Genomic DNA, 13,423 nt, shown 5'->3' with positions numbered 1-13,423 from the left:
ATTACCCATTCCATCACACCAGCACTGCCAAATCCAAAAGACTGTAATTTGTATGATTTGACAGCGGTTGTCAAATTGTGGTACAAACGGACCACCGGTGGTACTTGATGTCCCCCCTGGTGGTACCCCAGACTCACATTTCTGCTGAGAGTCTGCTGAAAAAATCTGCTGAGAAAACTCTGTGAGTAACATATTCACAAATAAAAAAATAAAAAATAAAAAAATTAAGACGCAGTGTAAGTTAAGTTTTAATTCTCTTTTAATTTCTTTTTTAATAGCCTCACTCATCCCGTCATCCATATTAGTGATTGTATGGTAATTCCACGACAAATATGGTCAGATTTATATGGTACTTTATTCCACACCCTGTCACTTTCACAAAATGCAATGTGTGGCCTGAAAACTGTACATTTTTTTAATCAAATCTTGTAGAGCCATATTAAAGCTGAACAGCCGGAATTTTTTTTCTTATTTGTATTGAGAATAGACTGGCGTTGCCTGTAAATTGCGCGTTCTCGCGGTTCTCCTGGCCAGCCCAGTGTCCCTGTGTGCTCGCCCCCGCGGCAGGCAAGGCTGGTGGAAAAAACTGCAGCGGCTGTTACAGCGAAGCCACGCAGAGAGAGTGCAGCCGTGTGAGTGTGTGTGCGCCAAAACCACTCACACTGCCAACACTTCACACATACACACACACACGTTTGGATTGTCCTCTTTTCCTCCGTGTACGCCGTTGTCAAAAGCGGGATTATGGCTGCCAAGAAGCGGTAGCAGCGAACGGGGAGAGCCTCGACGTGGGTAAAGGTAAGGAAAAGTTAGCCAAGGTTCCTTTTCCCCCTAAATTGAAAGTGCTTCAGCTACAAGTCTCGTCGGTTTTCTTCGGTTGCCATGTCCCTGTGTGTATCTGGGGACCGGAGTGTGTTTGTAACCAGGGGAAAAGTGGTTTGTTTGGTAGTTATGCTGTTGTGTTCCGCGTCCAGGAATGCAAAGTTTGCTAGCGGTGATAGTGTTCGGACGGAGCGGAGGAGTGTGAGCCGCTCGGTGAGGTAACGTTGCAAACACAGCGCTATCCAACTGAGCCAATTCACTGTATTTACAGATTAGCTGCTGGTTGTGTCTACTTTAAGATACATCGGCATCAAATCACAATTTACCAATGTTTCAACGAAGGATGGTTCACCCAACTCATCCGTACCACTACTGACCAGACAGACAGCGGTCCACTGTTGGAAGGACCAGGAAGGATTGAACACGATTGCTATTTAATCAACCCCGATGTTACAAGATGAACATAATCTTTTGTAGCTGTTCACTGTATTTGTGTACAAAGTGTTATCCAACCACAACTAAAACAAAACAAGATTTATTTCAACACAGCCTGACCAGGCCATATTCTGTGGTCTAATTTAAGGTCTTTGTATCTGTGAGGGCTCCAAAGTTTCTGCCAATTGACATCATCCACATTTGACATGTTTGAATAGATGGATGTAGGTGAAGGTTTGCACATATTTGATAATGAACCCCATCAGAATATGTCCGTGGTTGAATTATCATGATGGAGGTCCAGTCAGCAGCATCAACTTTGAATAGAAAGTGACATTACATGCCAGAGGTTAGAAACATCCATAAAGCCGATTTTCTCTTCATTCCAGTTGACATAGACATGAATGATTTAAGTGTTATACAATCATTTAGCAATAACCATTGAGTAGTGCTACCTCAATTTTATATTTAATTGAACATTATTTTTTGCCAAAGTGGTGTGAAATACATTACAAATTAAATATAATAAAAAACATTTTTGGAACACCTTATTCATTTTGTTCAAAATAAACTGGGAATATTGTCCGTTTTGAGGTCAGGCTGATTGTAAGGTTGTGTAAACTTTTGTTATCAACAGTATAAACACAGTAGTTAATCACATAATCTGCATTGATCATTCAGAGTCTCTTCCATCCAGATAAATTAGAAATTAACTTGAAAGCCTACAACTCTTTGGCATTAAAACTGCAAAACCAGTTCCCTAAAAATGTACCAGTTGAATTTATACTGAAGTCCACCATTATCCTTTTTTACTTTTGTATAAATGAGTCAGACTAAGTACAGAGCCCCTTTTGTGTAGGTGAAGAATTAGTTTGTAAAGGGATGTATTCTTCAGTGGCAGTGTCACAAGTTCAGGGAAGTGAAAGTTGAAAAAGGCTTTGGAATCTCAGTAAATGATATTGCCTCTGTGTGTTCACGTGGGGTTGTAGTTGTCAGTTCTTGTTATTACTTGCCCCTTGGTCTTGTTTTGATTACTGCTCAAGTTGACAGTGTCAACAAAGCCAGACGTCTGACATTGTTACTTGACCTGTTTAAAGTGGACGTGGAGGCAGATGAGCTAAGATTTCAGATTTGCTTGCTGATACATGCCCTGTGGATTCCTTTCCCCAAAATACGAGGGACAAATGTTTGTGGGACTGTTTTGTCGATGTTTGAATAGGTGAACATACCTGAAATTCTTTCAGGTAAACACCGGGCAGATTGTGTTTTGGGACTCACATTTGACAAGGCTACAAGATTCTCAGTGATGACTCTGAGTAAGATAAAGTCTGACACAAACTCTAGAATACTGGCCTCTGTAATCTGAACATGTCATCATCGTTTATTTGCCTTTCACCTTTCTGCTTGTCTATTGCAGACATTCAAGTGGTGTATTGGTCAGCATTACAGCTGTGTCATCGAAGATATGTTCCATGATGTGAAGCTGACAGAGCAGTCAGTAAATCAAAAAATGTCACTGTCATATTGGGAACTGGGCTGAAACTTTGTCAGTAAGATCAATGAGCCAGAGCTTAACCTGACCCTGAGGCTTTCCAATATTTTTTTTTCAAATGGATACTTACTCATGTGTAGGGTAGTGGTTAGTACCAATTATTGATATATAACTGTATATGTGCATTTGAGTATTCAGCGTTGCTGAAATAATCTGTTAGATTAGAATATTAAAGTTTCACAATAAACAGAATGGAGCTTCAGCATGGATGCTTAAATTGACGTGGGAGGTTATGTGTAAGACCTGTCGCTTATTTTAACCAGCATAAAACATGATGTGTGTTACTACTGGGCTCATGTTTTATCTGTGAAAATACACACACTGTCTGCTTTGGATGGACTTTATTGGCATTTTCTACAAGGACAGGTACCATCTTCCAAGCCGATCTGTAGTTCTCAATAGCATTGTACAGAATGATGACACGGCAGTTCTTACTACTATGAGCTAATTCTGGGAGATATCTGGAATATTGACCATATATTTGCAATGATTTTTATCTGGCCAGTTAAGTTGTTTCTTTAAGACTGGAACAGAAAAATATTGTGGTTGATATTTTTTGCCCATTTTCTCAAGCCCTAACATGAGCTCATCTGGGAATTTAATCTGGACCAACTGATATTTTAACTGATTGTTGGTAACATGAGATCTAAAGTGTGTTTGCTATTTGTGGACAAAAATATACCAATACCCAGCTGAGAAACATTTGTTTTGGAGGAAGTTCAGCGACATAAATAAGAGGTCATTTCTGGGTTGACAGAATGCATGTGTATATGTGGGCCCTAAAGACAGATCTGTGGAGGAAGTGTCATGTGAGACCCTGACCCTTGACCCCTCCCCTTGCCTTGAGCCAGGGCTAGAGCGAGGTAACGGGTGACGTAAAGGTTAAGTAGTACACACACTCCCACGCGCAGTCTTTCAACATTGGAGTTTTCTTTTCTTTTTTCTTTGTTTCTTTTTCAATTTTCAACATCAGAGTAACCAGTAGGTTGATCAACACATTTCAATGACCCAAAGCCCTTTCTGAATTGCAAATCAAAGCACCACTCTTTCTATCAAATCAAGGATTTTTATCTTTGATTTCATGGACTTGTGAATTGAATATGCAGGCATTTCACAACTTAATAAAGTGGAAGATGGTGGACAATAAGTGCAGGTTGATGCTGCACAGTGATGCTGTGAGTTTATGTCAGACAGATGACAGACATGTACTGACAAAGTATTTGATTTTTGAGATGCAGGTATATTACTTTAACTTCAATTTTTTATCCTATCTTGCCTAATCATGTAGGTAGTTGTTTATGTTATGTTTATACCAATTTCTATGATGCACACATTTATTGGGCATTCTGTTTAGGTACCAGACTATATATCATAGGGATTGCTACTTTTGCTGTTCCACTTCTGCATCTGTAAAATGTTTATCTTGCACTTGTGTAGTAGTCTGACCCTTAGCATGAGTGATTATACTCCTTTATGAGTTCAAGTCATTGCCTATCTATGACTATAGCCTATTGGCTAAAGGTTTGAACTTAATCTTTTTGGAATAAAATAATAGAATGTTTCGAATCAAAGATCTGAGTGGAAATTATTTTAGTAATGTTTATGTGAATATTTTTGGAATTAATAGGTATGTCAGCCAACAGGTGCAGCAACAATCTCTATTCCAGATCTTCATTAATGTTTAATGCAGAATTAAAGATCAGTGCTACAGCTGTGTTTGCTGTGCATAGGTATGAGGCTTGATGACTTCAATCCGGCTGAAAGCTGGATGTTGTAGTTCTCCTCTTGTCAAACTATGTCCTGTCACCGAAGCGTGTGATTTAAAGTGTATTTCCTTGTCACAGGGCTGGCAGAGTTCAGCTATTCAGCATTTTGCAAATTGCCTTAATGGGCTGAAGCTGTTTGACTCAGTTATTTAATGGACTCAGCTATTGTCATGTTGAACAGAGTAGTTTGGTGCGGGAGAAAGGCTACTCCTACAGCCTTATCGTCAACATCATGTTCCTGTGAGGTTCATAAGGGAAAGGCAACACGATGGATGGTGGAGTCGCAGTATTGATGATAACCTGCAAGCCTAATTTACAGTGCATACACATTGTGGCCCCAATTGGACTCTCTGACCCTGAAACGAAAGACTTCATTTTGAAATTACCCCAACGGTCAGCACCAGCTGTGTTGCATTCCAAGCCTGATGTGTTTATTTCCCAGTGTCACACTATAAGAGCAGGAATGTTGTGACTACAGCAAAAAGCAAAGCTTCTCAGCAGCCTCTGTGTCGTTCCTCAGGGTTATCATGCAAAAAAGGTAAAAACAAGGTAGTTCTGGGGATATCAGCAATTTAAAAATTTAGCTGTTTGTGAACATAGGTATAATATATTATCTCAATTAAATTGAATTATGAATATTGTACAGTATAGCTTTTAAAACAAATCACACAGTCCTGCACTAGTTGGATACAAACCTGTACTTACCTGAAAATTCCTTAACATTACGACTGCTTTTGATTCGGATATGTTTTAATCTTGAATTGCAATTTTATCTGCACATAAAAAACTTTTGTTATTAACATGATGTGTAGAAAGACACTGAGTGAAATTATCTGTAGCTGTTTATCTAGGCTTCTCTTTGAGAAGAAGCAGAGCTTAAAGCCCTGAGGCAGGAATGGGAGGTTGCCAATACAGACATGACGGTATATGGTGGGAGATCAAAATCCCTGGTTGAATTCAGTTTCCAATTGAAATTGGAAGCAAAATGCCTTCAGGCTCAATCCCACAGTTCTGCATTTTTGATGATTACATTTAGATGTGTGTGGGTATGTGGTAAAGCAAATAACTATGAAAAAATAATAAAATCCACCGTCTATACAGTGAAGGGTATGAAATGCATGCACATACCCTCCCTGCATACATGCATATCTACCTATCACCTACCCAAATGGTGTCTTTCCGTCAAGCTTTTGGATTTCCAGGCGTAATCGCTGCTGCTCACAGTGATTTATTTGGACCGATTATCTGACTATCAAAACCTCTTATTGACCAAAAACCCAGCACTATGGCCTCAAGTGTTACCAATAAGTAGTGTAATGGGAAACCATACCTCTGATTAAGCCTGGTCACAGCGAAATGACATTCTGTCTTCAGCCCTGTGTGTTGTGATTCATTCTGAAGCAATCACTCCAAATTGAATCAAATTTTTGATGAGAGTTTGAAAAGAGCGTGTGGGTGAAGCATTTCAGCACGCAGTGTATTAGAATTGCCATGCCATTTTATTGAACCCCATTTATGGTAGTATAATCCTCTCTTTGTTGGATATGTGGTGACCTATCTGCACAAGTATTTGTTTGAATTAGGGCAAGACTTCAGTGATTGGTTGGGGCTATGGCAAGTCATAAACAGTTCTGACTTACTCACAATGTGCTTATGGCATGTGCTTAAGTTTTGACCTCACCATCTCCCCTAAACTCTCCCTGCGTCCCAAAATAACTGGCTACGTATTGTTTGGATAATCTCCGAAACATACCATGCTGCTGTTTCTCCTATTCACCACGGTGAACCATAGCTCTGTACTCTGTTTCAGATTATTGCCCTGGATGGGGGAGATGTACAAACTTCATTACTATCTTGTGCATTCATCTGAAGGATCAGTTTTCCATGTTGCATTGTTGAAGGATTTTGTTGTAGGGTTGTGTATGTGTGTGTCTTTGAGTGTGTTGTTGTTTTGTGTGTTTTTGCAGGTGCTTTGCTGGTCAGAACAGCAGATCATCTACACGGTGCATACAAAGAGGACATCCATTTACTGATGGACTAACATTTATCTGTAAACTTTGGGTGATAGATAATTAAGTTTTTTGTAAGGCTTTCCTTTAGCTATTTAAATAAGATGAGATCAGATAAGATTTAGATGTATTCTGTACGTCAGGGGTCGCCAACACGTTGCTTGCGAGCTACCAGTCGCTCGCAAACCGTTTCCGAGTCGCTCGTCGAAAGGTTCAAAGAATACGTACATTTGACAACACATCGTCACTTGGCAAAGCTGTTTAAATTTCTATCCAATGCAATTCACACACATCCAGCCTCCTTGTGTCACAAAACAATTATAAGCCAATCAGCTGCCAGTCCAACAAATGACGCTGCTGTCATGTTTGGTTACGCGACACCGTAACATCCAGCTAGCAAGCGCAAGCCGGATTTGAGGATGACCGCCCCGAAAACAGCCCAGACAAAAGGCAACAACTTTCGAATGTGAATGGCAAGTGTGTGCATGTCTCATTTGCGGTGCGAACGCGTCTGTGGAGTGCCACTTCACCAAAGTCCACGGCAACTTTTCACGGGGCTTTCCGGCTGCTAGCAGGGCGTCATGTGTCGTTTGCGAACGCACTGGCTTGAAAAATTACCTCTAGTTCGCATATCATCTCTTTTAGCTCTTTGGTGAACGGTGGGAGCCGGCTCCCGTCCGAGAGCCGTTTTCATTTTCAGCTGGGGAAAAATAGCAGCATTTGGATGCATTTTAGCAATCGGGACAACATAATGGCAGAATGCAGAAGTTGCAGAATTAAGCTGTCATGTTGAGCAGGGTCCACAAAAAAACCTTCACAGTCATGAGAACTGTGCATCCAACAGTCCAGTTGGAAGAAAAAATAAGCTCCACCCAGGCTCTCAATCCAGTGAATGTTCTTTCAAACAGGAAAACATTCCAAAACTGTATGACAGAGATCGTGCTTCACTGCAAGAACATTCCAAAACTATTTTAATTCCTCTTGAAAACAGTACCACACTGCCTGTCAACTCACTAACATCAGAACAGACTGAATGCATGTGAAGCACAGATGATATGGGAACTACAGGATTCCCTGAATTACAGGGAATGGGAAGGGAAATTGTGACAGTGATGTGTGGACAGACAGAAAATGTGAAATATGAAAGGTATAGTTTTGGTAAAATAAGTAATAACATTGTTTTGTTTTTTATGATGTGAATTAATTGGCGTGAGCTTGACACTGAAAATGTATACAGAAAAAAACAAGCACATGTCGCTAAATTGAAGCGCATTTTCATACAAAATGTGAGTGTGGAGTGTTGGATATCAACATTTTGTAAATGTTCACTCAAAAGACGCTTATTCAGCTGGTTTGGGTGGAGAATCAGCCATGTGGATAAATGTTGCGAATAATGAAAAACATGAGTAGCTCTCGGACACTTTTTTTTTGTCATAGGAGCTCTCCGAGGCAAAAAGGTTGGAGACCCCTGCTGTACGTCCTGTTCTAAATTGACAATAGACATCTTGTCTGAGTTTAGTAGAATGATTAAGTCTCATAAAGCAAAAATGAGAGCGATGGAGGCTGTGCTTCTCTGCAAATCCATAAGAACCATGTATTAATGGTTTTTCCTCTCACTGCGACTGCACAAAATCCTATTATCCTACTATTCTGAATGCTAAACTAGGTCATCGTGGCTGACTTATTCCCTTCCAAATATGAAATTCAAAAAATGCACTGCTTCCTATCACTCATGCACACAATGAGTGCCCTTCTCTTTTCATTAATCTTGTCCTAATTCAGTGATGGACATGAAAAAAATTAATACTTCTTTGCCTCAGCTTCGGTTAATTTGAGCAATTTGGAATAATGTGTTTAATTCTGCCTTGAATGAAAATATTCAACAGAAATAACATCCCAACGTTGTCATATGAATCCTCTGAAAGACAAACTAACGGCTGAGCCATCGATTTGAGCAAAAAGATAATATAATATGGAATATCATCCTAAAGTTTATGCAGTTGTAGCAGTATAATTATTGGCTAAGAAAAGCTATAATTTCCTTCAGTGTCTGTCACTCAACACTCCAGAGTGATTATGACTGATGATGAATTGAGGACGAAAATGCATTACACAGCTTCAAATTGTAAACAAACTTCACCTGACTGACCTTGCCTGGCACACCAACACTGCAGAAAGTCTTATGGGTGCTCAAATTAAATTTAAAATAAAATTTGCAGACTCACCCAAGTCCAAGTCACCCAAAGAGTGCGGGCCCATCTCAAATTACTTTTCCCTTTAGTCTCACTAACACTCACACTGCTCTCTGACGCACGCACGCACACAACCTGTCCACGCTGTGATCTCATTAGAAATATTATTTCATGCCATCTCTTTAATTTTCCCCGGTTATGTAATGGCTTGTTATTTGTGCTCACGACATGATGTGGATTATATGAAGATCTAAATAGCAAGAAAACAAACACAGCCATTCGTTCAGACCTTGGCCCACACCCCAAACCATACCATAGCTATATCAGGCTGGCAGGCCAACTGAGGCTTCAGGCAAGCTGTCCACAGGGGATGAGGCAAGTGTTACGTGTCGGTCTGAGAATGGTGTGAAAGAGGGCAGATAGAACTGAAGAAACAGAAGTCCTTAGTTAGGCCACAAGAGCAAGTGTGCAGGTTTTGTAGATTGGTCATTTGAACTGACTGCTTTGCTGTTAAATTCATGCCAGTATATGACTGTGGTGGTAGGTGGATGCTCTGCCTAGATATTGGCATCTAGCCACTAGAACTGGGCTAGGAGGAGGAGGTAGGAACAGTCTGATCCAGAGGGTTGTTGACTGACGGGAACAGAGGCTGTGCACAAAGTAGCCAGTGAACAGTAAGGGGCTGACAAACAGGGCCACAGTACAACATGCTCCAGTGATTATTTAATTGTATACGTCTGGACCCAACTGTTCATAGAATAGAACACCTGGTTTCTGTCTAAAACTGCAAGTACAGCTAAGAGTCTTAACTGGTGGGATATGTGCACGTAACAGGGACTTGGCCAAAATCAGAGCAAACTGTAGTTTGGTTTTAGGATTATTTGTCAGGGGAAAGATAACTAAGCATTGTTCCCCCTCTTCAATAATGACGTGGATTATATTTTTGTCTTTTTGAATCATTCCCCCTCACTCGAGCTGTCTAGGGATACTCACTGTAGCAGAGGTTGTATTGGAGGACAGAGCTTAGTGGGGAAAACATGTTTGGGATGAATGCTGAGATAAGAATGTAATTAAAAATAACACACACTGAGGGCATCCAACAATTACATAATGCTGCTTTAACCATTTATTAATCCCCAAATCCAGATTTATGAGACTTGCCATTAAAAGGTTATATCTCCTGGCACCAAAGACCTTGATTTTTACCAGTAGATGCCAGGTTTCACACTGATTTATTACATTGTCCATTGTTGTAGCCTGTGGTGGAAACACCAGTAACCCCGGCAGAAAACACGTGCAGTAATATCAAGATTGCATTTGATTTTCGGCCATTGTCAATCTCAGTGGGTGTCCACCAGTACCAGTACCAGACACCAGTGTCAGTGAAACACAGAAGTCCAGGAGTCAGAGATCACTTGAAGAGGCATTTTCACAAGGCTGTGCCTATGACTGCAAAACCAAATATCATATTTGTACGTGTGTTCACTGTACATTATATACAGTGTGTAACTCCATACAGTCCATTCTGTATGCCGCCTGCATCACCCCTGGGTAGCAATTAAATGGCATCATTGTGGTCCTTCACAAGTTAACAGGCTTCTCCATGAAGTGTTTGGTTGATCATGCTTGATGGCTGTGAGCCACTATATTGCGTTCACATCGCTCCATGTTTTATCTGGCCTGCTTTGAGTGACTAGTTTTAATGGTCACCCTCCATTTTTCTGTCTAAACTAGCTCTATTTTCTTTGTATAACGTTGGTTTTCTAGTGCTTGGTGAGTCTGCCAATCTGTAATTAGTGCCAACCATAAACACTGAGTACAAACACTACCGAGTGCTGCTTACGGGTGGCTGCTCTCACCATGACAATCTGGAGTTTCCCCTTTGTCGTAGTTTGTGTCTGATGTAGAGCCAATAGCCCTCCCTACTATCAATCCTATGGAGAATGGGGACACAACAAATGAGAAGTGGCTAGAGTAAATGCAGACGTAAAGTAAAGAAGGAACAGGAAGGAAGTGCCCTGTGAGAACAAAATGAAGTGATAGCAAAAGACAATTTAATAATAGTGTCTTTTTTGCAATTTGTTTTTATTGAAGCAAACATTGTACATGACATTGCGCATACAATTGTAGGATATTTTGGAGATCATTTTTTATATAGAAAGAGGGGAAAGAGGAGAGAGAGAGAGATAGAGAAACAAAAAGGAAGGTTGTATTGTCACTACTATTGTTGTTGTTAAACTTTATACATAGACCCTGAGGTAGAGTACCAGTAGATTGGAATTGCAATGTTTTCATAGGGTAAATACAGTTTCTACAGGATGATGTCAAACAGCAATGTAGGTTAGTACAAATCGCATCATAGGTTGTGATAGAAAGAAAGAGAGAAACAGAAAAAAACAACAAAGAGAGGACATCCCACCCAGAAACCGCACCCAACCCCACAGTCACACATCCCCGTCCTGGCCCGCCTGGAATAGAAAATAAAATGAAAAAATAAATAGGAACTGTTCGGTGTTCTGGTAATCAGTTAATGGTCTGGCATAGCCTGTAAATCTGTGAAGTAAGAGAGAAACAGTTGCCATCTCTGATAGAACTTATCAGTGTGGCCCCTCATAGTGTACTTGAATCTAGTATAAGAAAATACATTGTATCCTTCAGCCATTGCTAAATAGAGGGAGGGGTGAGAGATTTCCAATGCAGGAGCATGCGTCGCCCAGCAAGCAAAGAGGTGAACATGATCATTTCCTTTAGTGGGGTGTTAACTTGGCATAGTCATATGGAGTGCCGAAGATGGCAATATGATAGGAGGGTTGAACTTGAAATCCCAATATGGTGGACAGTGTGTTGAAGTTACCCGCCCAGTAGTTGAGGAGCCTGGGGCAGAGAAAAAACATGTGGCTCAGTTTACAGTGATCTATTACATTTGTCATCTATGTCTGTGTACATTTCGGCCAATCTGGATTTAGAAAAATGGACCCTGTGTACGACCTTGAACTGGATGAGAGCGAGACAAGCACAGGATGAGGCAGTATGAAGATTGTGTATGAGTTCGTCCCCCCAGTCTATGTCTAGATGGAGTTCAAGCTCAGTCTCCCAGGTAGCTAATGTTTGCGAATTAGATAGGTCCCCGAGGTCCAGACTACAGCTGTAAATCTCAGAGACGGTCCCACTTGGCGGTGTCTTGAACATTAGCAGGTCTTCCCACATGAGTTGAGGGGGAGGGGAAGGTTAGTTTTGGAAATTGCTGCAGGCATAGTGTCTGATTTGGAAGTACTTAAATTATTGGTTAGCAGGTAGTCTTTGTTGAGTTGACAGATTGGAGAAGCTGTTGAAACTGCCATCGGAGTACAGGTCAAGGAAACATTGTATGCCTTTGTGGTGCCATGCTGAGAAGGAAGAGTCCAAGGAGGATGGGAACAGGTGGTTGTTGCGTACTGGACCCGGGGGGGAGTCGTTTACAAATTTAAAGTGTTTCCTGAAATGGTACAAAATCATTATTATTAAGAACAACAGGGTTCTTGGTGAACTGAGAAATCTTGGTTGGGAGAGACGAGTAGATCAGGGCAGTGGCGGAGGAAGAGAAGGAGCACGATTAGGCTTCAAACCTGCACTAGGGTAGCTCAGGGGAATTCACCCAGTAGTGTAGTTTGTCGATGTGGAATGCCCAGTAATAGGATTGGAAGTTTGGCAGGGCGAGACCCCCACTGAACTTACATCTTTGTAATAGTGGTTTGCGGATCCTTGAAGGCGCTGATAATTTTGTCTAAAGAGTCAAAGAAATGTTTTGGAAGGAATAGAGGGAGAGATTGAAACAGGTAAAGGAATCTAGGCAGAACATTCATTTTGATCACGTTCATTTATAACTGTTCCATCTAAGAAAGTCAGTTTTCGGGGTTGTAGTGAGCGCAGTGTAGTTGGCAGGCAGGAGGTCTGAGAATGTACGAATGAACGAATATCGTTTGTGTGGACACTGGCCTGTGGTGATGGGTATAATAATCTGATGCAGCTGCTGAATTTGTTTCCGAAGCCAAATTGCTTCAGTACTGCAAATAAGTATTCCCATTCTACCCTGTCGAAGGCTTTTTCAGTGTCTAGGGAGATTACAATCTCTGGTGAAATTACAGAGTGAGAGGAGTGGATAATAATTAGAAGGGTGCGAGTATTAGAAAATAATTGTCGACCTTAAATAAAGCCATTTTGCTCGTTCGAGATAATGGAAGCAAGACTCTTTCCAAGCGAAGTGCGATCATTTTGGCTAAGATCTTAACAAAACAGCTTTTTAATAGGGAGAGGTCTATAGGAGCCACAGGCGGTAGGGTCTTTGTCTTTTTTGAGGAGATTAAGAGATTAAGATTGAAATACTTGTTGCACGCAATTCACAGTCACATTCAATTGATATTTATCTTGCACCCCCTAAACATAGCCAGGAGTAGGGGTGCAAGTTTAGTACTGAATTTTTTGAAAAACTCTATAGGAAATCCATCAGGGGCTTTATTGGATTGCATGGCTCTGATTGCGGAGTGTAATTCTTCAAGAGAAATTGAAGAATCCAGAGCTATCGCAGTGTCGGATTTGATGTTTGTGAAATTGAGGTTGGCAAGGAACTGATTCATCTCTGTGTTGTCTGAGGGAAATTTAGACTTGTAA

The 13,423-nt window shown here is 40.8% G+C and overlaps 1 protein-coding gene across 3 annotated transcripts in view; it reads left to right on the top strand.

Annotated features, from left to right (window-relative positions):
* Positions 1-579: 579 nt before the first annotated feature.
* peak1 (pseudopodium-enriched atypical kinase 1) overlaps positions 580-13,423 on the top strand; it is a 73,872-nt gene continuing 61,028 nt past the window's right edge. For all 3 annotated transcript variants that reach the window (XM_076142392.1, XM_076142393.1, XM_076142391.1), the window contains exon 1: positions 580-798. The gene's annotated coding sequence lies outside the window, so the exon portion shown is untranslated. The remainder of the gene's footprint in view (positions 799-13,423) is intronic.

The sequence above is a fragment of the Genypterus blacodes genome, unplaced genomic scaffold (assembly GCF_046128005.1).
Source record: "Genypterus blacodes isolate CSIRO-AG114 ecotype Tasmania unplaced genomic scaffold, CSIRO-AGI_Gbla_v1 ptg000021l_1, whole genome shotgun sequence".
Taxonomy (NCBI): Eukaryota; Metazoa; Chordata; class Actinopteri; order Ophidiiformes; family Ophidiidae; genus Genypterus; species Genypterus blacodes.
This window is presented reverse-complemented; position numbering and strand designations above follow the sequence as displayed.